The sequence below is a fragment of the Mustela nivalis genome (genome assembly GCF_964662115.1).
Source record: "Mustela nivalis genome assembly, chromosome: 2".
Lineage (NCBI taxonomy): Eukaryota > Metazoa > Chordata > Mammalia > Carnivora > Mustelidae > Mustela > Mustela nivalis.
In genome coordinates this window covers 112,468,388-112,494,576 of record NC_139021.1, presented here as the reverse complement: position 1 = coordinate 112,494,576, position 26,189 = coordinate 112,468,388, and the positions used below count along the sequence as shown (strand labels likewise).

The 26,189-nt window shown below is 41.4% G+C and overlaps 1 protein-coding gene and 1 long non-coding RNA gene across 3 annotated transcripts in view; one reads left to right on the top strand and one right to left on the bottom strand.

The window, feature by feature from the left end:
* LOC309859855 (ERO1-like protein beta) overlaps positions 1–26,189 on the bottom strand; it is a 132,287-nt gene that overhangs the window by 10,427 nt on the left and 95,671 nt on the right. The window lies entirely within an intron of this gene.
* On the top strand, positions 11,466–25,280 carry LOC309859074. Of its 2 annotated transcripts, XR_014308531.1 has the most exons (5): positions 11,466–12,496; positions 13,415–13,600; positions 22,441–22,602; positions 23,508–23,660; positions 24,419–25,280. It is a non-coding gene; the product is annotated as an uncharacterized lncRNA (long non-coding RNA). The 2 variants fall into 2 exon arrangements; XR_014308532.1 differs by lacking the exons at positions 23,508–23,660; positions 24,419–25,280 and adding an exon at positions 23,271–23,498.

Below are 26,189 nucleotides of genomic sequence, written 5' to 3'. Positions count from 1 at the left end.
CCTTATGCATTTTGACAACTGTGTAGAGATATATATCTAAAATATCATACATATCATACAGAACATTTTCACTGGCCTAAAAATCCTCTGTGCTCTGCCTATTCATCCTCCTCCTCTCCTAACTGCTACGAACCACTGACCGTTATACCATTTGCATAGTTCTACCTTTTCAAGAAGGTCATGTAGTTGGAACCTTGCAACATGAAGCTTTTTCAAATTGACTTCTTTCACTTATTATGATGAATTTTAAGTTTGTTCCATGTCTTTTCATTGCTTGATAGCCATTTCTATTTATCGCTGAATCATATCCCATTGTCTCAATGGACCACAGTTTATCTATCCATTCTCCTCCTGAAGAACATCTTGGTTACTTCCAACTCTTGGCACTTATGGGTAAAGCTGTTATAAACACAGGTTTATATGCAGGTTTTTGTGTACACAAAGTTTTCAGCTCTTTTGGGTGAGTACCAAGGAGCACGATTGCTGGATCATATGGTAAGTATATGTTTAGTTTTGTAAGAAACTGCCCAACTGTCTTCCAAAGTGGTAGCACCATTTTGGTGTTCTCACCAGAATGAATGAGAGTTTCTCTTGTTCTTCAACGTCAAAATCATTTTATGTTGTCAGTATTTTGTTTTTTAGCCATTCTAATAGATGTGTAGTGACATATCATTGTTTTATTTATTTATTTATTTATTTATTAAAAACATTTTACTTATTTATTTGACAGAGAGAGATCACAAGAAGACGGAGAGGCAGGCAGAGAGGAGAAAAATGGAAGCAGGTTCCTTCTGAGAAGAGAGCCCGACGTGGAACTCGATCCCAGGACCCTGAGATCATGACCTGGGCTGAAGGCAGCGGCTTAACCCACTGAGCCACCCAGGCGCCCCTCATTGTTCTTTTAATTTATAATTCCTCAATTATACATGCTGTGGATCATCACAGCATCTTTTCATATCATTATTGCCATCTCTATATCTTCTTCAGTGAGGTGTCTATTCCAGTACTTCCCAATTTTTCAATCAGGTCATTCATTTTCTTATGTTAGAGTTTTAGTATCATATATATATATATGATACTATATATATATATATATATATATATATATATATATACATATATATATTTAATTATTATTATTATTATTATTATTTTATAAAAATATATTTTTATCCCCAGGGGTACAGGTCTGTGAATCACCAGGTTTACACACTTAACAGCACTCACCATAGCACATACCCTTCCCAAAGTCCATAAATCCACCCCCCTTCTCCCAACTCTCCTCCCCTCAGAAACCCTCAGTTTGTTTTGTGATATTAAGAGTCACTTATGGTTTGTCTCCCTCCCAATCCTATCTTGTTTCATTTATTCTTCTACCCCCTTAACCTCCATGTTGCATCTCTACTTCCTCATATCAGGGAGATCATATGATAGTTGTCTTTGTCCACTTGACTTATTTCACTAAGCATGATACACTCTACTTCCATCCAAGTCATCGCAAATGGCAAGATTTCATTTATTTGATGGCTACACAGTATTCCATTCTGTATATATACCCTATCTTCTTTATCCATTCATCTGTTCATGGACATCTAGGTTCTTTCCATAGTTTGGCTATTGTAGACATTGTTGCTATAAACATTCGGGTGCACGTGCTCCTTCGGATCACTACGTTTGTATCTTTAGGGTAAATACCCAGTGGTGCAATTCTTGGGTCATAGGGCAGTTCTATTTTCAACATTTTGAGGAACCTCCATACTGTTTTCCAGAGTGGTTGCACCAGCTTGCATTCCCACCAACAGTGTAGGGGGGTTCCCCTTACTCCGCATCCTGGCCAGCATCTGTCATTTCCTGACTTGTTAATTTTAGCCATTCTGACTGGTGTGAGGTGATATCTCATTGGGGTTTTGATTTGTATTTCCCTGATTCCGAGTGATGTGGAGCACTTTTTCAAGTGTCGGTTGGCGATCTGGATGTCTTCTTTACAGAAATGTCTGTTCATGTCTTCTGCCCATTTCTTGATTGGATTATTTGTTCTTTGGGTGTTGAGTTTGCTAAATTCTTTCTTTATTTTTTTTAAAGATTTTATTTATTTGACAGAGATCACAAGTAGGCAGAGAGGCAGGCAGAGATAGAAGAAGGGGAAGCAGGCTCCCCGCTGAGCAGAGAGCCCGATGTGGGGCTTGATCCCAGGTCCCTGAGATCATGACCTGAGCTGAATGCAGAGGCTTTAACCCACTGAGCCACCCAGGCGCCCCGCTAAATTCTTTATAAATTTTAGACACTAGCCCTTTATCTGATATGTCATTTGAAAATCTCCCATTCTCTGTTGTCTTTTGGTTTTGTTAACTGTTTCCTTTGCTGTGCAAAAGCTTTTGATCTTGATGAAATCCCAATAGTTCATTTTTGCCCTTGCTTCCCTTGCCTTTGGCATTGTTCCTAGGAAGATGTTGCTGCGCCTGAGGTCAAAGAGGTTGCTGCCTGTGTTCTCCTCAAGGATTTTGATGGATTCCTTTCTCACATTGAGCTCCTTCATCCATTTTGAGTCTATTTTTGTGTGTCTTGTAAGGAAATGGTCCAATTTCATTTTTCTGCATGTGGCTGTCCAATTTTCCAACACCATTTATTGCAGAGGCTGTCTTTTTTCCATTGGACATTCATTCCTGCTTTGTCGAAGATTAGTTGACCATAGAGTTGAGGGTCTATTTCTGGGCTCTCTATTCAGATCCATTGATCTATGGTTTTGTGCCAGTACCATGCTGTCTTGATGATGACAGCTTTGTAATAGAGCTTGAAGTCCGGAATTGTGATGCCACCAGCTTTGGTTTTCTTTTTCAATATTCCTTTGGCTATTCGATGTCTTTTTTGGTTCCATATAAATTTTAGGATTATTTGTTCCATTTCTTTAAAGAAAATGGATGTTATTTTGATAGGAATTGCATTAAATGTGTAGATTGTTTTATGTAGCATAGACATTTTCACAATATTTATTCTTCCTATCCAGAAGCATGAACATTTTTCCATTAATTGTGTCTTGCTCAATTTCTTCAGGAGTATGTTATAGTTTTCTGAGTATAGATTCTTAGCCTTTTTGGTTAGGTTTATTCCTAGGTATCTTTGGGTGCAACTGTAAATGGGATTGATTCCTTAATTTCTCTTTCTTCTGTCTTGTTGCTGGTGTAGAGAAATGCAACCGATTTCTGTGCATCGATTTTATAACCTGATACTTTACTGAATTCCTGTATAAGTTCTATCAGTTTTGGAGTGGAGTCTTTTGGGTTTTCCACATATAGTATCATATCATCTGCAAAGAGCGATAGTTTGACTTCTTTGCCGATTTGGATGCCTTTAATTTCCTTTTGTTGTCTGATTGCTGAGGCTAGGACTTCTAGTACTATGTTGAATAGCAGAGGTGATAACGGACATCCCTGTTGTGTTCCTGACCTTAGCAGAAAAGCTTTCAGTTTTTTTTTTCCATTGAGAATGATATTTGCAGTGGATTTTTCATAAATGGCTTTGATGATATTGATGATATTGATGATATATTGAGGATATGTGCCTTCTATTCCTGCACTTTGAAGAGTTTTGAGCAGGAAGGGATGCTGTACTTTGTCAAATGCTTTTCCAGCATCTATTAAGAGTATCATATGGTTCTTGTTCTTTCTTTTATTAATGTGTTATATGACATTGATTTGCAGATGTTGTACCAACCTTGCAGCCCTGCAATAAATCCCACTTGGTCGTGGCAAATAATCCTTTTAAAGTACTGTTGAATCCTATTGGCTAGTATTTTGGTGAGAATTTTTGCATCTGTGTCCATCAAGGATATTGGTCTGTAGTTCTCTTTTTTGATGGGATCCTTGTCTGGTTTTGGGATCAAGGTGATACTGGCCTCATAAAATGAGTTTGGAAGTTTTCCTTCCATTTCTATTTTTTGGGAACAGTTTTAGGAGAATAGGAATTAGTTCTTTAAATGTTTGGTTGAATTCCCCTGGGAAGCCATCTGGCCCTGGGCTTTTGTTTGTTTGGAGATTTTTTTTTAAGATTTTATTTATTTATTTGACAGAGAGAAATCACAAGTAGATGGAGAGGCAGGCAGAGAGAGAGAGAGGGAAGCAGGCTCTCCACTGAGCAGAGAGCCCAATGCGGGACTCGATCCCAGTACTCTGAGATCATGACCCGAGCCGAAGGCAGCGGCTCAACCCACTGAGCCAACCAGGCGCCCTGTTTGGAGATTTTTAATGACTGTTTCAATCTCCTTAGTGGTTATGGGTCTGTTCAGGCTCTCTAGTTCTTCCTGGTTCAGCTGTGGTAGTTCATATGTCTCTAGGAATGCATCCATTTCTTCCAGATTGTCAAATTTGTTGGTGTAGAGTTGCTCATAATATGTTCTTATAATTGTCTGTATTTCTTTGGTGTTAGTTGTGATCTCTCCTCTTTCATTCATAATTTTATTTATTTGGGTCCTTTCTCTTTTCTTTTTGAGAAGTCTGGCCAGGGGTTTATCAATCTTATTAATTCTTTCAAAGAACCAGCTCCTAGTTTTGTTGATTTGTTCTATTGCGGTTTGTTTTGTTTTGTTTTGTTTTTATTTCATTGATTTCTTCTCTGATCTTTATGATTTTTCTTATCCTGCTGGGCTTAGAATTTATTTCTTGTTTTTTCTCCAGCTCCTTTTGGTGTAGGGTTAGGTTGTGTACCTGAGACCTTTCTTATGTCTTGAGAAAGGCTTTGTTATGTCCCACAGATTTTGAACCATTGCGTTTTCATTATCATTTGTTTCCATGGATTTTTTTCAATTCTTCTTTAATTTCCTGGTTGACCAATTCATTCTTTATAAAGATGCTGTTTAGTCTCCATGTATATGGGTTCTTTCCAAATTTCCTCTTGTGGTTGAGTTCTAGCTTCAGAGCAATTTGCTCTGAAAATGTGCAGGGAATGATCCCAATCTTTAGATACCAGTTGAGGCCTGATTTAGGATCGTGGATGTGATCTATTCTGGACAATGTTCCATGTGTACTAGAGAAGAATGTGTATTGTTGCTTTGGGATGCAATGTTCTGAATATATCTGTGATGTCCATCTGGTCCAGTGTGTCACTTAAGGCCTTTATTTCCCTGTTGATCTTTTGCTTGGATGATCTGTCCATTTCGGTGAAGGGAGTGTTAAAGTCCCCTACTGTTATTGTATTATTGTTGATGTGTTTCTTTGATTTTGTTATTAATTGGTTTATATAGTTGGCGGCTCCCATATTAGGGGCATAGATATTTAAAATTGTTAGATCTTCTTGTTGGACAGACCCTTTGAGTATGATATGGTGTCCTTCCTCATCTCCTATTATAGTCTTTGGCTTAAAATCTAATTGATCTGATATAAGGATTGCCACTCCTGCTTTCTTCTGATGTCCATTAGCATGGTAAATTCTTTTCCACCCCCTCACTTTAAATCTGGAGGTGTCTTCGGGTTTAAAATCAGTTTCCTGTAGGCAACATATAGATGAGGTTTTTTTTTTTTTTTTTTTATCCATTCTGATACCCTGTGTCTTTTGACTTGGGCATTTAGCCCATTAACATTCACGGTAACTATTGAGAGATAAGAATTTAGTGCTATTGTATTGCCTGTAAGGTGATTGTTCCTGTATATTGTCTCTGTTCCTTTCTGAGCTACTACTTTTAGGCTCTCTTTTTGCTTAGGGGACCCTTTTCAATATTACCTGTAGAGCTGGTTTGGTGTTAGCAAATTCTTTCAGGTTTGTTTGTCCTGGAAGATTTTAATCACTCCTTCTATTTTCAATGATAGCCTAGTTGGATATAGCATTCTTGGCTGCATATTTTACTAGTTTAGTGCTCTGAATGTATCATGCCAGCTCTTTTTGGCCTGCCAGGTCTCTGACGGTAAATCTGCTGCCAATCTAATATTTTTACCATTGTATGTTACAGACTTCTTTTCCCGGGCTGCTTTCAGGATTTTCTCTTTGTCACTAAGACTTGTAAATTTTACTCTTAGGTGATGAAGTGTGGGCCTATTCTTATTGATTTTGAGGGGGGTTTTCTGCACCTCCTGGATTTTGATGCTTGTTCCATTTTCCATATTGGGGAAATTCTCTCCAATAAGTATCTCCCATATACCTTCTGCTCACCTCTCTCTTTTTCTTCTTCTGGAATCCCAATTATTCTAATATTGTTTCATCTTATGGTGTCACTTATCTCTCGAATTCTCCTCTCATGGTCCTGTAGCTGTTTGTCCCTCTTTTGCTCAGCTTCTTTATTCTCTGTCATTTTGTCCTCTATATTGCTAATTCTTTCTTCTGCCTCGTTTATCCTAGCAGTGAGAACCTCCATTTTTTATTGCACCTCATTAATAGCTTTTTTGATTTCAAATTGGTTAGATTTTAGTTCTTTTATTTCTCCAGAAAGGGCTTTTATATCTCCCAATAGGGGTTTCCTAATATCTTCCATGCCTTTTCAGAGCCCGGCTATAACCTTGAAAATCGTCATTCTGAATGCTAGATCTGACATATTACCAATGTCTGTATTGATTAGGTCCCTAGCCTTCGGTACTACCTCTTGTTCTTTTTTTTGTGGTGAATTTTTCCACCTTGTCATTGTGTCCAGATAAGAGTATATGAAGGAGGGACGCAGGGGCTCAGTTGGTTGGACAACTTCCTTCGGCTCATACTATTGGGTATTTACCCTAAAGATACAAATGTAGTGATCCAAAGGGTCACGTGCACAATATAAAGTACAAATGGGGCCCTAATTTAGCAGGTTCCTGAAATGAAGCCAAGCATTGGCTTCTATTGGCAATCATCTATATAGATAAATTAATATTACCCTGACCAATCAATATTTTCCTGCACTCATTTTTTTATAGCAGCTGGAGGATCTATCTCCATTTTTTGTCAACATCAGGGGTATTTTTTTGAGGGAGAGAGAGATAGAGAGCCAAAGAGAGGAGGGGAGTGGGAGCAGAAGCAGAGGGAGAGGGTGAGAGATAAAATTTTGCAGGTTCCATACCCAGCATGGAGCCTGACACAGGGCTCAATCTCACAACCCTGAAATCATGACCTAAGCCGAAATCAAGACTCAGATGCTTCACTGACTGAGCCACCCAGACATGGCAGGGGTACTATCTAATATATCTGCTTCTTGCCTTTTATTGATATTTGGGGTAACATAGCAAGCCCACCTCCATACTGTTACAAGCCTGGGCTGCTGTGTGGGCCCCATTACAAGGCCCACGGCAGTCTAGCTTTCCTGTCCCATGGGTTACAGCCAGCCTGTCTTCTCATCACTGCTCACTGCCACAGTAAGGACAGACACAGACCATGTGTGCCCAACTTCTGCAAAACCTGATCCTGCTATGGATTCCATGGCTACTCACTTCTCTTCTCCAGCACCACATTTTTCCCTTACCTCTTCCCTTTTCTGTCTCCAGTCACTGCTCAGCATTGGCACCAAGAATCAGACTTTTTATAAAGCAAATCAAAAGAAAAGAAAGGCATTCTTTACAAAGAAAGATCCTGAAGGTCAACTCAGGTCACTCCACTGCTCATCCACCCCCTGGGGCTTCCCATCTCACCCTTCAAAAAAAAATAAAATAAAATAAAACCAAGTCCTCAGTGAGACCTATCAGCCCCACCTGGTCCTACCCTTTCCTCATCCACTCCCATCTCCTCCAACTCTATTGACTTCCCTTAGATTATCAAGCATATTGATGACTCAGAGTCTTTATATTTACAGTTCCCTCTGTTTGGAACACTACTCCCATAAATAATCAAAAACTGTTCCCTGCTCAATCCAGTTCTTGACACTAAACCCCTCTTCAGAGAGGCCTTCCCTGACCCTGCTATCTAGATCAGCATACACACTCCCCAATCAAGCTTCATTTTCCTATAATCATTACCTGAAACTATACATTTGTTTGTTATTTGTTTATTGTCCATCTGCCCTAATAGACTGAAAATCTCATGAAACTGGAGCTTCATTTGGCCCACAGCAATCCTTCAGTGTCTACTTGCAGAATGACTTCAAAAAAGTGTATACTATCTAACATAGAGCTCAAAGAGTGGGAAATCCATTTATTAAAAGGGAAACCATTACTTCCCTCCAATTAGATAAATCCCCCACTTTAACTCCCACAGTTTTAAGTAAAACATAAAATGTCATGTAAGGTTTTCTCAGTGACCTAGGATTATCAACACAAAAGCCAATGCTCTCTTGATACACATGGGCATGAGCAGAGATATGAGCAGTACTGTTTTATGTGAGAATGTATCAGAATGCCTTTCCAGAACTACTTTCTCAGGAATATATGAGCCAGAATGAGATTAAGTCTCTAGGATCAGGGCAAATAAAATGCAGGCCAGCTAATCAGAGTATACCATCTCCTATAGGAACAGGTCCATGACCCAAGGAAAGCCAATCAGTGTGGTCTCAAGACCTGGAGCCCAGAGGGGCCACAATCTTCTCAAGAGTCACTAGTTTTCAGGGACCATCTCTCCTGCACCTGGCAGAGATTGCCTGACAATGAGGCAGAAGCACAGAAAAGAAACAAACACAGAGCCAAGAGTGGAAATGAATAATTTTCACCTACAGGGAGGTCAACAAAGAGAGTGGACGTGAGAATGGGTGGGTGTCTTGGACTCCACTTACATCCCTGTCAACAGTCACACATACTTAAAGCCAAATGTACCCATGGAATAGTCCTGTGTATCATTAAATCCCCTCCTTTTGAAGTCAGACTTTCTGCCACTTACAACCAAGAGTCTTGACTCACACAAATATGCTCAACATATACAGCTAACCCTTGAACAATGCAGGGACTAGGGGTGACTATTCCCTCCATTTACTTTTGACTCCCCAAAATCTTAACTCATAACAGCCTGTTGACCAGAAGCCTCACTGATAACATAAACAATTAACACATATTTTGTATACATGTAATATGCACATAGTATGCTGTGCATATTACAATAAAGTAAGGTAGAGAAAAGAAAATGTTATTAAGAAAATCATAAGGAAGATAAAATACATTTACATTTCTGTAGTGTTATTTAAAAAAAAAATCACATAAATTGGACCCATGCAGTTGAAACCCATTGTTCAAAGGTCAACTGTACTATCACCTGGGTGGAACACAATAATTTTAAAAAGAAAAAAAAAATCCCCAACTGGTTAAACACACACACAAGTAGTTGCCAGGGCTGGAGGGAGGAAAGAACAGAGACTACTTCCTGGGTAAAGGTTTTTCTGTTCGAGTGATGAAAATGTTCTGGAACTAGATAGAGGTGTGATGATTACACAGTACTATAAATGTAGAACATTTACAGCCAGTGAATTATTCACTTTAAAATTATTAATTTTATATTATGTGAAATTTACCTCAATGAACAAAATTTTTATTGTGAAAACAATGCTGCAATGCATTTTTAATCACCTTTAAGTGTACCTGTCATCATTTCTTAGAAAAGGAAATTAAGCTAAATGATATGTACAGTTTTAGCATATTAGCACATACTAACAAATTACTTTCCAGAGAGATCATACTAAATTAGAATTCTACCAAAGGTATATTGGAAAGAAAACACAGATAACCAAGAGGAATCATTAAGGGAAAAAATACACACCAGGCACCTTGGTGGTTCAGTGGGTTAAGCCTCTGCTTAGGTCATTACCTCAGGGCCCAGATCAAGCTCTGCATCTGGCTTTCTGCTCAGCAGGGAGACTGCTTCCCCCCTCTCTCAGCTTGCCTCTCTGCCTACTTGTGATCTCTCTTTCTCTCTCTCTCTGTCAAATAAATAAAAAGTCTTAAGGGGCACCTGGGTGGTTCAGTGGGTTAAAGCCTCTGCCTTCAGCTCAAGTCATGATCCCAGAGTCCTGAGATCTAGCCCCACATCTGGCTCTTTGCTCAGCAGGGAGCCTGCTTCCCTTCCTCTCTCTCTCTGCCTGCCTCTCTGCGTACTTGTGATCTCTGTCTGTCAAATAAATAAATCTTTAAAAAAAAAGTCAACACACACACACACACACACACACACCAGCAACTTTGCTAAAATAATAGGTAAATACATTCTTATTTGTAAGTTTATATATCCTAGAAAACTGAAGTGACATTTAAAACACTGTTTCTTATCATTTCTTCATTTGTGACATATATATGTATAATTTAAACATTTGTTCTAATTTTTCCTGTTAATATATAGGGCTCTTTATGTACTGAGGATATACTATATCCTGTCCTATAAATTTCAAATATTTTTCCAGGTCATTCTTTACTTTTCACTTCAGTTAAAATGATATGTCTGCTTGTGCACATATTTATTTTAGGCACAGAAAGAGAGGATCAGAACCATTCTCTCCAAAATAAACAGCTGCAATATGACACAAACACACACTCACAAGATATTATTTTACCTCTAACCCAAAGTTCAGCATAAGCTCTACTACAACAAGCCTAAATAAGCCAAACACATCCTTCTCTTATCAGACATAAAATCCATGGAAAATGGAGGTTTACACTGATTGTCCAAGAAATATGACCGTATAGAAATAAAACATTAATCCCTTTCAGAAGTTGTAAAGAAGCAACATATGTCACTGTTCCCCTCTCTTCCATGCTGTCTTAAAAATACTACAAAAGATCTCATTAAAAGAATTTTTCCCAGTTAGAACCAGTCCTTTTGGAGGGACAGTGACTCCGTTTCGGTTGATGTATATTTAAAATTTTACAATAGCATCTCTGCAATTTGGTTTCCATGAAAGAAGCCTCACCCAAGCCTATCCTTCCCAACAGCCCTCTGGTCCGGCTGCCCCTCTCCTCTGACCTCTTTGTCCAACCTCTTCTCCCTTTTGTCCACACTTCGTCCTCTCTTACAGCTCTTCTCCTTGGGGTTAGAGGGGTGGGTGTGATAATGACTGCATGTACACAAGGGAGAAGGTCCGGGGACTCTTTCAGGAGACCTTAATTCTCAGTCTCAAATCACTACTTTAACAATGGGAACACTGGCTTGTGAAAACAATCATTGGGGCAGGAAGGCTTTTAGAAATTTTTCAAAATATCAGGTAGCTGTTACTCTCCCAGAGACTTACACATGCCTATTTGGAAATCACGTTTTGGGGTTTGCTTTTTAAATAGTTGTTAATTATAGACTTGGATTGTAAGCTCTGGCAACCCCAACACTGAGTATAGCACCTGGAACATATTCTGTCTGAATAAAAAATACCTGCTAAATGAACAACAGGACCATGGAGCCAGCCACCTCGATTCAAACCCTGCCTCTGTCACTTACCAGCTATGTCATCCTGGACAAGATTCTTAAACTCTCTGGATCTCATCCATAAAATGAGAATATTACCTACCTTATTTGGAGGATTACCTGAATTAATTCACGTAAAAGTATTTCTGGCAGTGTTGGACACATGGAAAGTGCTGATTAAATGCTAATTATTATGATTAAAAATAAAGAAGTATGTTACCAAAACGAATCAGATGAACAAGAAGCTCATCAAGTTCTCAGTGTATTTATCATCAAGGAGGAAACATCCAGCAGATACAAAGCCAAAGGCCACAAATGCCAAACACAAAGTTCAAAATGCCATGGGAATTCTGAGGAAATATCATCTCAGGGCAGGGGGATAAAGAAAGTTGATGTGGAAAATGTAGTGCCCTCATGCTGTCTTCTGAAAGGGTTTTAGGTGGTAGGATGGACACCTCTGGGGAAAGGGATGGTGTGTCAGTTTGGGCTCCCTGAGAAGGAGACACCAAGACAGCATTACATGTGTAGGAGATTTATTGGGGGAACTGGCTGTGAAGAGGGAAAGGGAGAGACCTGAGATGGCATGGGGAGGTTGAACCACAATGCGGGTCTGACCCCCTGTGAAGGAGACAGGGAAGGAAGGAGGGCTGGAAGAAAGGATCTCAGACTCCCAACTCAGTCCAAAGAGGCTCTTGACCAACCCATTGGGAGTCGTCAAGCCAGAGTCACCCTTCAGAGGCATCTGGATCTTGCATGAGTGGACCACAGTAGTATCCCCCACTTGCTCAGTAACTGCAAGTGGCCAAAGAGAAGCTCAGCTTTGGCTAAGAAGTGGTGGTGAATCCAGAGGGCAGCAGCTGGAGACATCAGTCAGTCATGATCCCCAAAGCAGAAGCCTAAGTGATACATTCTCATGGTCCCACAGTGGGGCACAGGCAGTGTCACTAGTAACTATTTGTCCTTGAAACCTTGATTGACGTTCAGTGAATATGTGCCATCACTTAAAATCAAACGCAAGACAGTATCATAGGGCTCCTTATCTTTTTAGGCTAAAGCACAGTTGCAATACTAAAATGAAATATTTACTGTTAAAATACCTTTCAAATGTGGGTTCAGTTTCTGAAATAATACAAAAGACATAAAAATGGTAATGAAATCTCTCTTTTATAAAAATCACAGTTAAAAACTTGAAAGGGACATTCAGAACTACGTCAGAAACAAAGTTTGACTAAGAATCTGAAAGGTAAGTCCTTTCCGAACTGGTAGCTTCAGGCAGCATATTGATCCAATGAGAATATAAGAAAACACTGCAAAAGGGCAAGGTGCAACATGAATATGTATAATCCCAAGACATCTTATGTGAGGTGAAGTGACATTCAAGGCAAAAATGGAGAAGATCAAAATTACCCTTAGCCACTAGAGCCACACCCAGCAGGACAGATGGTCCCACAGAGGAGAGGCATGAAGGAAAGGAGACCATTGAGAACACAGCACTTCCCTGGGCCCACCCACTGCACTCGGGGACATATAGTCACTGAGTGGAAGGCCAAACAATATATGCACTCCCTAACTGTCCTTGTTTTACATATATATACATTACCTGGCTTCTGACCAATTACTGAATACATAAGTTAAATGCATTTATGAGAGTGTTCCCCCAAAGAACAACAATAATCAGTTACAGGACTTACTGATTACAGTAATTCCTTTGTTTTAAGGCATGGGAGAGGGAACAAGACACCCTTAGTCCCTATTACTACACGGGCAAGAAAACTGGCTCAGTAGCCAGGTCTACCTCTTACCTTCACAGAGAAAACAGAAGCCAGGGCAAGAGATCTCCCTCCCTCCACATCTAGGACCCCATTCTTAGTTGCTCCAAGTGGCCTTAGAGGAAGTGATGTCCCACTTGTCAAGCCTGATCTGCTCGACACCTTCATCCCACTGAAGGCCTCACCTTTGTCCATCATTTGTATTCTCCTTCTCTGCACTGCATCTTCAATTCTACTCTTTCATTAGTTCCTTCTTCTACATATATATAAGATCAATTGGCTCAGCTCTTAGAAAGAGCACACCCACACATACCTACCCACCTGCCCACCCTTGACCTGGTATTTCCTCCATCTCTTTCTGGCATATGAATCTGTATTCTTTCCATTTCAAGACCCAGAGCTATGACTCAAGCTAGCTGAAGCAAAAACAGGGTGTTACTGGCACCTGCAACCGAGAAACTCAGAGTTGGAGATGGCACAGACACAGCCGGACCTCTCCGCACACAAGGGGTCTGCTGCACTCCTCTCACCCTCCATCTCTCTGCCCTCCTTCCCTCTCATTATGGATTCCATTTGAGGTAGGTTCCCTCCACGCTGGGTAAAGATGAACGCTGGCAGGCCATACTACACCCTCAGGGTTTGCAATCCAAAAGGGCAGCCCATGCTATACCCTCAGGGTTTGCAATCCAGAAGGTGGGAGCTCACACTCCTGGGCACTCATGCTTCAAATCTCAGAAAGTCTGAGAATCTTGGGCCAATCATCAAGGGGGCAAAACTGGATCTGGCCCCTGCCCTCTACTTAGGTCTTCCTGGCTCCCAAGAACTACCACACCACAGGATAAAAGCCAAAGGGCACTTAACTCCATGGTGGCCACACCATTGCCTTCACACTAGTTCCTCTCAATCTAATTCCCTCATCCCCAATCTGTCCCCCAGGAAAACACCATATTCGTCACTCCAAATACACCTCAGACCACATCTCCCTCAGGAAGCACTGGCAACCTCTCCAAGGGGCATAGGTTCTGGGATTCTGCCCTATGATTATCTGAATACACAGCCCTCCCGAGCAGATAGACAGACAGATAGACACACACACACACACACACTCTCTCTCTCTCTCACACACACACACACTCACTCATACACTCATGAGAAAATGTGTATGGAACTGAAATTTCTTTTAAATCTGAAGAGAGCATAATTATCTACTACTTTTATATATTACAGTACAATAACGTATTCCTCCTTTAAAAAATCTTAAAAGTTGCTATCCAGGATCTATAATGAACTCCTCAAACTCAACACACACAAAACAGATAATCATATCAAAAAAATGGGCAGAAGATATGGACAGACACTTCTGCAATAAAGACATACAAATGGCTATCAGACACATGAGAAAATGTTCATCATCACTAGCCATCAGGGAGATTCAAATTAAAACTACATTGAGATATCATCTTACACCAGTTAGAATGGCCAAAATTAGCAAGACAGGAAACAACATGTGTTGGAGAGGATGTGGAGAAAGGGGAACCCTCTTCCACTGTTGGTGGGAATGCAAGTTGGTGCAGCCTCTTTGCAGAACAGTGTGGAGATTCCTCAAGAAATTAAAAATAGAACTTCCTTATGACCCTTCAATTGCACTCCTGGGTATTTACCCCAAAGATACAGATGTCGTGAAAAGAAGGGCCATCTGTACCCCAATGTTTATAGCAGCAATGGCCATGGTCGCCAAACTGTGGAAAGAACCAAGATGCCCTTCAACGGACGAATGGATCAGGAAAATGTGGTCCATATACACTATGGAGTATTATGCCTCCATCAGAAAGGATGAATACCCAACTTTTGTAGCCACATGGATGGCACTGGAAGAGATTATGCTAAATGAAATCAGTCAAGCAGAGAGTGTCCATTATCATATGGTTTCACTTATTTGTGGAGCATAATAAATAGCATGGAGGAAATGGGGAGTTAGAGAGGAGAAGGGAGTTGGGGGAAATTGGAAGGGGAGGTGAACCATGAGAGACTATGGACTCTGAAAAACAATCTGAGGGTTTTGAAGGGGCGGGGGGTGGGAGGTCGGGGTACCAGGTGGTGGGTATTATAGAGGGCCCAGATTGCATGGAGCAGTGGGTGTGGTGCAAAAATAATAAATACTGTTATGCTGATAATAAAAAATAAATTAAAAAAACTTAAAATTTAAATGGAATCAATTTGCCATTTTGAAAGACAATTTTTAAAATATAAACAACTATCTACAGTTTTATCTGTAGAAAGGTCAGTATTCTAAACAGCTAGTAAAATGATCCATGCCCACTTACAAGTAAAACACCAACAAAATCAAAATACAAGGTAAAAAAAGTTTACATCAAAATATTCTGGACCTATCAATTAACTCTCTTCTCAGAATAAAAGGAGGAAGTCAGCCTTTTTAAGTTGTCCCAAACAAAACATCTGAGTTCCATTGGACTTTTATCCTTGGTTCATACTTCTCTCATCAGAAGTCCAGACATTCCCGAGCCCTAGAGGCAGGGAGTAGTGTATTTCTGATACACACATCTGTGTCCAAAGTTCATCTCAAGTTCCTGAGGCTACAAATATAAAATGTTGGTAACTGATGAAAAATTAGGAAAGTGAGCATTATGGCGACGTGACTTTACTTCAAACAAGGTTAAATGAGAGAGACAAAACAAAGACATCCTGAAGAGCCTGAAATTACACCTCGGGCTTTGCTCTGGTTGTAGAATGTCCTTTGGCACTAACATCCATGCAAATATTTTACCACCGGCTCAGCCTGCCCAAGGCCCAGAGAGGCCAATAAACAGGAAAACACAAAGGGAGTCTTTTTATCTTCTGCCATCCTGAAATCAAATATAGCCTCCCTAGAAGTCTCTAGTCTCCCTAGAGATATTAAGTCTCCCTAGAAGAATCTAGTAAAACAGACTAGGAAGAGAACAGCACAAGTCCAAGCAATATTTTTGGGAGACATGCAAAAACACTAGGGCTTTTGTTTCTATGTTAATATCCAGTGTGGTGGGTAAATATATTTTCTGATATATAAATATGCTTTTGGGTCAGATAACTAGCAGAGGTACAACACGGCCTTTAGAATCAGGAATCCCAGCTCTGCCGCTAACTGACTGGGTGCTGACAGACAAGCAGTTAAGCTCACTGAGCCTTAGTTTCTGTACCCTCTCAGTGGAGGGTAGGAACACTGCCTACATCAGAGGTTGTGGGAAGATGTGATGGAACCAGGATGAAAATAAACAACAATACCATAGCTTTCTACCCTACTATTATGTTCCAGACCCCCCCCCCCCGTCCCACAGTCTCCCAGACATCTCCACTTGGATCTTGCCCTTTTCTCAAAATCAATGCCCTAACACCAAATTCGTCTTTCCCTATCATTAGCCAGGATCCCCCCTTAACTCCTCTGACCCTCCTCCCAGCACTCCCATTCTCCAAGATGCCTCTCTCCAATGGTCAAATTACACCAATGTGTCTATTGCTAGTCAGACTACAGTGCACATGGTAGTCTCAATCCTTGCTGCTAGTAGGCTCACTGGGAGCAACATTTAGGAAATGAGACTGAGTCTCGGTCAACTGATTCATAAACATGTTCAAATTCAGCAATTTGACATCAGTGGAATCTTTCCTAAGGAAATGACACAAATTAGAGACAAAGCTGCTTCCCAAGATGCTTAAAGCAGTATTATTCAGATTAGAGGAAAAAAGAAAGAAAGGAAACAATTCAGCCATCCAGGAAATGGTAAGCTAACTTACAGCACACAGTTTCAACAAATGTTTGTAGTTAATAAAAATGAGAGGAAAATGCAAATAATAAAATAACTTTAAAAGGCAACACTTAAAATTGTAAGCGAGGGGCTCCTGGGTGGCTCAGCGGGTCAAAGGCTCTGCCTTCAGTTCAGGTCATGATCACAGGGTCCTGAGATCGAGCCCCAGGGTCCTCTCTGCTGAGCAGAGAGCCCAATGTGGGCTGAACAGAGAGCCTGCCTCCCCCTCTCTCTCTCTGCCTGCCTCTCTGCCTATTTGTGATCTCTCTCTGTCAAATAAATAAATAATTTTTTAAAGGTTTTATTTATTTATTTGACAGAGAGAGATCACGAGTCGGCAGAGAGGCAGGCAGAGAGAGGAAGGGACGCAAGCTCCCCACCGAGCGGAGAGCCCTATATGGGGCTTGATCCCAGGACCTGAGATCAGGACCTGAGCTGAAGGCAGAGGCCCAACCTACTGAGCCACCCAGGCACCCCAATAAATAAAATCTTTTTTAAAAAAAATTGTAAGCAAACTTGTCCATATCTAAAGTAACATGCTTAAAAGGAAATAGACCCAAATGGTCCATTTTACTCCATCAATATATAGAGAGCATTTGTGAGAGACTCCTCTCCACTCTGGTTCCAAATATTGGGACCAAGCCCCAATGTCACTCGATTTGCCTTGACTGAGGCCTCTTCTCCCAGATCTCTTCTGCTTCAGACTGATCACTCCTCACCTGGCTTCAAAACACTTGTTTCATTACTTAATTGAGACAATCGCTAGTTCCCACTGCCTTGGCCCTTTGAAATCCCACTCCTCTTCTCCATTCACGGAGTATCTTCTTTCAGACCCTTGTCATTTGTCTCTTCTTTCTCTGCCAGCAGGGTCACCCCTACCATCACCCCTAACACCCAATCCAATTTTCTGGCCCTGCTGACAGCCAGGCAGCTCTCAATTCTTATCATTTGACTTGCTAAGCATTCTTCAAGAGGGCCCTCCCACCTGCAAAGTAAAATAGGAGCTTCCAACTCAGACGAACAACACCTTTTATGATCTGACCCCCAAACTGCCTCAGCTTCTGCCAGTCAGGCTGTCACTCCTCTCCCCCTACCAAGATCCCCCAGTCCAACTCACTGTCCTGTCCCTACCCCTGGCCTACATACCACTCTAGTCACATATCTGACACTGTGAACACCCTCAGGGCAAGAATTCTACCACTCCTTCTCATGACCAGTGTTACCCTGGGACTCCCTTACTGGACAGGAGGAAGGAGCAGGCAGGTGTACTTCACCTTTCTACATCATTGCCATGTGTATTTCCACTACCAGCTTCCATCTCCCCTTGCTTGGAACTGCCTTCCTGCTGCGCTTCCCAAATGCTAACCTTGCTCTGCCCCGTATGCAGCCACTAGCCACATACAGCTACTGAGCCCTTAAAATGCAGCTAGTGTAAATTGAGACATGCAAGAAGTGTCCAACACACACTGGATTTCAAAGACTTGATATGAAAAACAGAACACAAAAAAATAATAATGTTTTATATTGGTTACCTGTTGATATAATGCAAACTAGAGCTGTGGGATTCAATAAAATGCATTATTAAAATTAATGTCACCTCTTTATTTTTACTTTCTGAAATGTGGCTACTAAAAATTTTGAAGTTACACATGTGGATCAGTAGTCTAGACACCCTTCAAGGGACCAGCATGAGGAAAACCTTCCTCAAAAGGCCCTTCTGTTTGTGCCACTCTTCATGATCTTTTCTGAACCTTTGTAATCCTAAAATGGAGTCCAACATAGAAGCCACTATCTAATTACATGCCATACTATATGCTTCCTGGTACACCATTCTTCTTGCTACATCAATACCATTTATAGATGGGTATTTGTAGTAGGGACTCAACCTTTAATTAAACATGGCCTCTTTGCTGGAATAAGATAGCAATGCACAGAATTTTTTTGGTTTCTCTTTTGTTTTGTTGACTCATTTACTCTCCCACTGATGATTTCAACAATGCATAGAGAACTGGAAGTCAGGGGATCTAATGGCTCTTTGGTCTACCTGTAACTAACACAATGCATATAGGCCATATGCACATAGATCCACGGCTTGGCCCCTTGCTAGGTCTATCTGGTCCTCAGTCTCCACCCTTGTAAAATAAGATTAATGGTATCAGGCCAATCTACAATACACAGTCAGATTAAAGTAGCTAAATAAGTTATAACTCGAATGAGATCTACTCTACTTTCCACAGTTCGTTGGGTGTCTCGCAGTTGTGTTGTCTTTAACACAGACTAATTTTTAGAAAGAGAGAACAAATTTACAGCAACTATCCAAATACCAGGGGTGGTGTGGGAAAGTACCTATCAAAATACTTTTCCTAGTCTGTTCATGATGGAGGGCCAGTAATAGGAGAGAAAACTATTACATGCCTGCTGCAAGCTGTAGTCATTTATACCTTATACTCACAACAAATTTTACAAAGTAGACATGACCATACCCATCTGACAGAGTAAAGAAACTGAGGTTCAGAGACAGGCTAAGTAACCAGCCAAATTGATGTTGCCAACGACTGGAAATCCAGGTCAGTGGTATCATCTTTGTAAAACAGAACATCTTTATTATTGCTTGAAGACAAAATATGTGAAAATCAAGAGTATTAAAAGAAATATGCAAATAAAAATAAAACAATAATGTCTATTCATTTCCTTCAGTAGTTTTCTTGCTCTTGGATAACTCTTGTCTTTCAGGTCAAGAGGCCATTTTTTTTTCCCCTAAGTTGACTTTTTCTTTAAGTAGCAAACAAATAGGGTATATGATGTGCTAGGTACTAGTTCATGAATGTACTATATTTCTTTAACATCTTTAAACCACAGTTGTTGGCCAGAGTTTATGTGAGACATTATCACTAGAAGTCTTCAGACATATTTGCAAAAATGTAGTCCCTATGGGTAAGACTGCAGCCAGAAAGGACACTGGGTCATTCCACAAACAAATGCATCCACAAAAAGCAGCCTCATATCAAAGAACCTGCCTGTGTTACAAACTGAGGTCATCATGAGCTCAATGAAGTGAAAAAAGAAAGTTCCTCAAAATAAAATACTGCACCTTAAAGTGAAACCACAATTACACAGTCTCGAAAATGAACTACTTTCTCAGACTGGTAACAAGGTACTGTGCATCTCTAAGAAGCCAAACTCATCTAGGTTTAATTGATTTGGCCTTTACAAAATGGAGCCAACATAATCCTGCAGACTTGGACAGAACAAAAGTTCAAATTCTCTACTACAGAAACAGTCCCAGAGTATCAAATCTGTTCCTTTATCAAGTGTCCTTGCAGTAATATTTATCAGTCACTAGAACTCTGCACAGTGCAATCTGTGTGAGCATGAGATTTTACTACAGGGAGGAGACAGGTCAGTTTACCAAGGACACCACACTTCACTTTCTCAACTCTTGAAAACTAATCTCTCGCAACAGTAAGTAATTAATTTGCATTCATTCCAAACTGAACGAGATAGTGTAAACCTCAAGGAATCTGAGATTGTAAATAACCTCACTGGGAACCGTGTGTGTGTGTGTGTGTGTGTGTCCTCTGAGGTACTTCACAGGGTATAAAAAGAAATAATTAGCAACTTTCAATCTCATGAACAAGATGTTTATTTAAAATTCTCACATATAAAATGAATTCTTTTATGTCTTATTTCCTCAAGTGTGTTTTTCCCCTCATTTTAAGAATAAAAAAGACATCCAGAGGAAACAAGCTGTCCTTTTCTCAGCCTCCAGAAACACTAGGGACAGCACAGGTAGCACAAGTGTTTGGTCTTAAACAAAATTAAGACTAAGTAGGGAAGAAAATGGAAAACAGAACACAGCCTAGCAAAGCAGCCAGAGATCACATGCAGCAGGTGACAGGAAGCCTTGAGGACACTTCACAGCCACCAGGATGAGCTTCATCCCAGGTCCCTGCAGGCCCTCTGGGCTCCATAGAACCTCCACCCAGCAGTCCACAAAAGCAAAAGGCGGCCAAGAACTCTCACTGTCATCCTGGCAAGAAAGCAGCAGCAGCCTCCTTGAACCCAGAAAAGCCACCCCTCCCTCCACAAACAGGAGGAGCCCCCTGCACACCAACCACACAAGGAAGCCCAAGCGGCCAGACCCAAAATAAAAATAAGAGGAGCGTGGGAAGATAGATGACAGCTCAATTAAATTTATCCTGGGAGCACTGGGAGGCTCGGTCTCTCTGAAGACTCCAACTCAAAAGTAAAACTAAAATTTAAGGGGAGGGAGCCCACAGAAGAGAGGACAGTTCAGTTAAGTCTGGGCTGGGAACACTTGGAGACTCTACTTCGGGTGTCAGAGTCAGAAATAAAAATTAAAAAACGAGAGGGGGAGGTGTCAGTTTATTTTGTGTGTGAGTGTGTGTGCGTGTGTGTCTGTGTAGCACCTGGAGTGCAGGATTTGCCAGGGAGAGGAAAGTGGCGGCTCCGCCGGCCTTGAGGTGACCAGGCTCAAATCCGGCGTGAGTTTACGTTCTGGGCGACAGGGCAGAGTCCGAGGCCAGACTGCCCGCAGTCGGGAACAATGCTGGGCCCTGGAAAGGAGGGTCTTACTCCACCCCCACCCCCACCCCCTCATGCCGTCGGGCATCCCAGCCCCCACCCTCCCCCGGCCCACATCAGGGTAGGAACGCCCAAACCCGGGGTCCCAGAGCGGGCCTCACCCAGCAGCGCCCACAGGTGCTTCAGGCGCGTCAGCCCGTCCTTCTCGGGGTCCAGCACCTTCTGGGTGGACTTCTTCGCAACCCCGTGGCTCCTTCCAGGGAACGTCCCGCCGCCGCTGGAAACCGCCCGCTGGCAGGGCAGGGGTGCCTGCGCCTTGCGAATAACCGCATAGGATCGGGGTCCCTGTTGCGCGGACCCCTCGCCAACCGCTGGCGGCCACGCCCATTGCCTGCGCCGCAGCCGCCGCAGCCGCCTCAGCAGAGGCTGTGGGGAGGAGGGGCGGGGCGGGTACTGCGAAATCCAGGGGCAAAAAGGCAGTGTCCACGCGGAATCCTCGCTGCACTGCCAGAGATGCGAGTCAGCCCTTCGGATGCGAGCGCAGCCAGCCCACTTGGACATGCCAACGGAGGCGCTAGTTCGCGGGCCGGCTCTGAGCTCCTTCTTCCTCCTCCCCAGTCAGTGGGTGTCAAGGCCTCTCTGGAAATGTAGTTCTTTAGGGGGCGAGGTGCGGGGACTTAACCTTCCCAGAGTCCCCAAGTTGCTGGACAGCACCCGCCTGCCCCCTCCAGGAAGAGGCCCAGAGTTCCCAACCCTTCACTCCTTGCTCTGGGCCACCAGCCCATTTTCCTCTAGTGCAACGTGAACCACAAGAACATGTCAGTAAGAAAAAGTCAAGGCTTTAAAATGCAAACTATTGGGGCGCCTGGGTGGCTCAGTGGGTAAGCCGCTGCCTTCGGCTCAGGTCATGATCTCAGGGTCCTGGGATCGAGTCCCGCATCCGGCTCTCTGCTCAGCAGGGAGCCTGCTTCGCTCTCTCTCTCTCTGCCTGCCTCTCCATCTACTTGTGATTTCCCTCTGTCAAATAAATACATAAAATCTTTAAAATGCAAACTACTTTTCCTTTTGACTTCTAGGAATCACACAAAGGAGGGAGTCCGAGTCCCTTTGACCAAACGAAAATCAGAGCTCCAGCTTCACACCAACATCAGTGGCTTTGGCAGCAGGAAGAGCATCCCTAGACTCTGCGTGAGGAGTCCAACCGGTACACTTGGTTCCTGGGATCCAGCTTCACTGGGGTATGAAGTAGCCTTGCCCAGAGGGCTCCTCAGGCTCTTGTCTCTTGCTTTGTAGGAAGTGCACCCATCTTCCCTGTGGTGTGCAAGGTCCCACAGCAATCCAGTAGCAGAACCAGAAATAGAACCTGAGGGACCTGACTCTCACGCTGGTATGCTTTTGCAGATTAGGTGCCTGAAACCTGGAACAAAACTTTGAAAAGGAAAATGGCCTGGAGATTTCTTACAAGAGATCTGTAGGATTATTTACTGGCCTCTCGATCCTCTGACGCTCCAAATGTGGACATTTGAGCGAGTACTTAAGCTGGCTCCTTAAAATCATGGGCTTTCCATACACTTGGAGCACCATTTTTCTCATTCAAGGGAACCTGTACCTTGGGGACAAACCCAAGAGATATGAAATAGCTTTGTATTCTCATAATTAGCATAATATTTGACCTCCATAAGCACTTGTTAAAAGTTTACTACAGAAAATGGAATAAGAGCTAGTTCTATAGAAAAATAGAAAACCTCTAACAATGAGAAGAAATGTGTTTGCATGCCTGGATGATAGAAATGTCCATATCCGAATCCAAGGAACATGGGATTGCAACTATTTCTTAGAAAAAGGAAATCATCTTCGATGATCTGGGCGGTGCCTAAATCTAATGACTGTCTTCTACTTATATAAGACAGAAGAGGAAAAGACACAGAGAAGGCCATGTGAAAATGGAGGCAGAGATTGGAGTCATGTAGCCATAAGCCAAGTGATCCTGGAGCCACCAGAGCTAGAAGAAACAAGAAAGGATTCTGTCAGGGGGTTGTCCAGAGGGAGCACCAACACCTTGATTTTAGACTTCTGAACTTAAGAAATCAGAAAATAAATGTCTGCTATTTTAAGCCACCTTGTTTGTGGTACTTTGTTGTAGCAGCCCTGGAAAATGAATACCACCAGATGCTGGAGACAACCCAGTGTGACTGTCTAGCAAGATCAGAATGACCAATATTGATTATAAGATCTTGAATAAATAACATTCAAGAATCCATAATGATACTCAAAAGAATGCTTTGTGATGTCCTAGGTGGGTGCTTCCAGTAGAAAACATATGTGTACTTTTGATGATTTGGAGCAGGGTTGGGTTTTTGTTTGTTTGCTTTTGTTTTTGTTTTTAGCTTATTTATTTGAAAGAGAGAGTGAGAGAAGGGGAAGGGGTGGGTAAAGGGAGAGGGATGGGGCAGAGGGAGAAGAATAATCAGTCTCCCTGCTGAGCAGGGAGCCCCATCTTGTCTCTAGGCTGATTATCATCCAAGGACCCTGGGATCAGGACTTGAGCTGAAGGCACGTGCTTAATGGACTAAGTCACCCAGGTCTCCCTGGGTGGGTATTTTTTTTTAAAAGAAGAGAATGTGATAGCCCCAGATGGCTAAGACCCTTTCTCAGTAACAAATGGGGAACCTGATCTGAACTGGCTATGTGTTTCACGATTCTAACCAGGGAAGAGTGCAGGGATTTAGAGCTTTATAATTCCCCCCCATACGTCACATACCAGAAAGGATCATGTTTTCCTGATGACAGAAAATTGAATTCACATCTTCAGGAAGACAGAGCCCAAGAAACCAGGTCTGAGTGAGGGAAATGAGAGACCAAAAGGTCCCAAAGAATGAGAGAAACACTTATCAATTCTTGATGTTGTCTGCAGGAGAATTTCAGATTTTTGTTCTGTTTTGTTTTTGTATCCAATTTACATATATTCAAACCAACACATATTTACTGAACAAGTCATACCATTAAACTGTGATGACCATAGTTTTCTAATTCCCATTCTTTTCTATTTTGCAGAAAATTGTTGTTTCAAGGGCCATGTGGAAACTGCAACTCCTGCCGTTATTGATGTTAAATATTTATCAAACAATTCTACCATTCCTCATTGTTGGGCTTATACCCAGCACAGGGTCAGGGTCAGCAATCAATCACTATTTGTGGAATAAACAAAATCATTCATTTCTTCATTAATATCTCCATGAGCATTATTAAGGAATGTTGTTTAGTACAATGTTTTCAATTTAACTAATGTGTTATGAATCCAAATGTTAAAACTCTACCCTTCTTCCCTCAGAAATCTTTCTAAAATATAAAGAGACCTCCCTGTCTTCTTAAAGAGCTTATTCGCTGTTTATGAAACCACAATCTGCCCCACACATCCACTGTGATTCCCTTCAACTCCTCTTACAGGGGTGTTGCTACCAGACACAAAGGAGAAATGCCTGGTAGATCTTCCCCATCTAATTTTAACCATTTCTTGACCCCAAATTCAGTCTCTGCTATCAGAGATCATTTGTTTACCTTTTGAACATCCATATTGGAATGTTTCTATATGTTTAGAACTGCCAGTTCTAAGTTTCCAGATAATCTAAAGGTTAAGGTATTTTACTTTCTAGTTGTCACTCATCAGAGTTTTTCAGTTTGGAAGGATTTGGGGTTTCTTCAGGTTGACTAAATTATCCTGTGCCTGCACATCAGTCCTAGTTGTCATGATTATTCTATTAATTTTAATATGTGTGAAAATTTAACTTTTTTGATGCAAAATTTTTTTTATCAGATAAGCTCATTGTGCCTGTCCTCAGAAGTAAGATCTTTTTGTATGCTAGATGCACTGTGGATCTTCATTTGGATATTGCCACAGAGAGCCAGCCCCTGTGAACTTCTGTGACATAGACTATTTTTATGGATCTTTGCATTCTTATTTTCTTAAAAAGGAAAGCATTGATCTAATAAATTAATTTTTTATATCAACTCTTACCCTAAAATTTTGAATTCATTCAATGTGTATCCTGTGCCCCTGAGAATCCGCATCTATCTAAAATTCCTAAGAAAAGAAGGATGCCCCTCCCTAAGAATGAAATACCAGCTCAACACCTAAGAAACAAGAAACCCAATGTCCTTGTTTTCCAGATGCTATATTACTGTAGACACCAAAAACATGTTTTTCTCCTCCAGAAAGATTTCCAAATAGTCTTTTCTTTCCAAATATCTGTTAAATGAGGAGATTTAATACTTTGAACTTGATTATAAATCATTTTATATGAGAATTTCACTTCAGGACAGACTTGAAAAAGTTTTCAAAAATATGCTAGCCATTTTGATATGTCTGATGGACACTTGATAACAAAGAAATTCTTTAAGGGGAAAAAACTTAATCACTTTTCTAAATTTACTCAAGCAAATATCTTTGCAGCTGTGCATTTCAATCACAATGTCATCTGCTTTGGATATATTTTCTTTTCTTTTCTCTTCTTTTTAACATCAGAACAGTATTAACATTTCAGTAGTAAATCCTGGTAACACATCAACATTACAAAAATGTAAGGCCATAACCTTTTGTGAATTCAAAAAATTGTCTTTGAATGATAACGTCGGAAAAATAAAGAATCATGGAAACTCTCTAGATAGTAAATCCAACTTGCGTAGCAGGACGATGTACAAAGGCTGGAGAGAGATAAAGTTTCATAGGTGAGAAGCCTGTGAAAATGTGCTCATGACCTCACCTCTTTCCCCATTACACAAAATGCCACTATTAGGTTTAATATTAGGTAAGATGTACTCCATAATT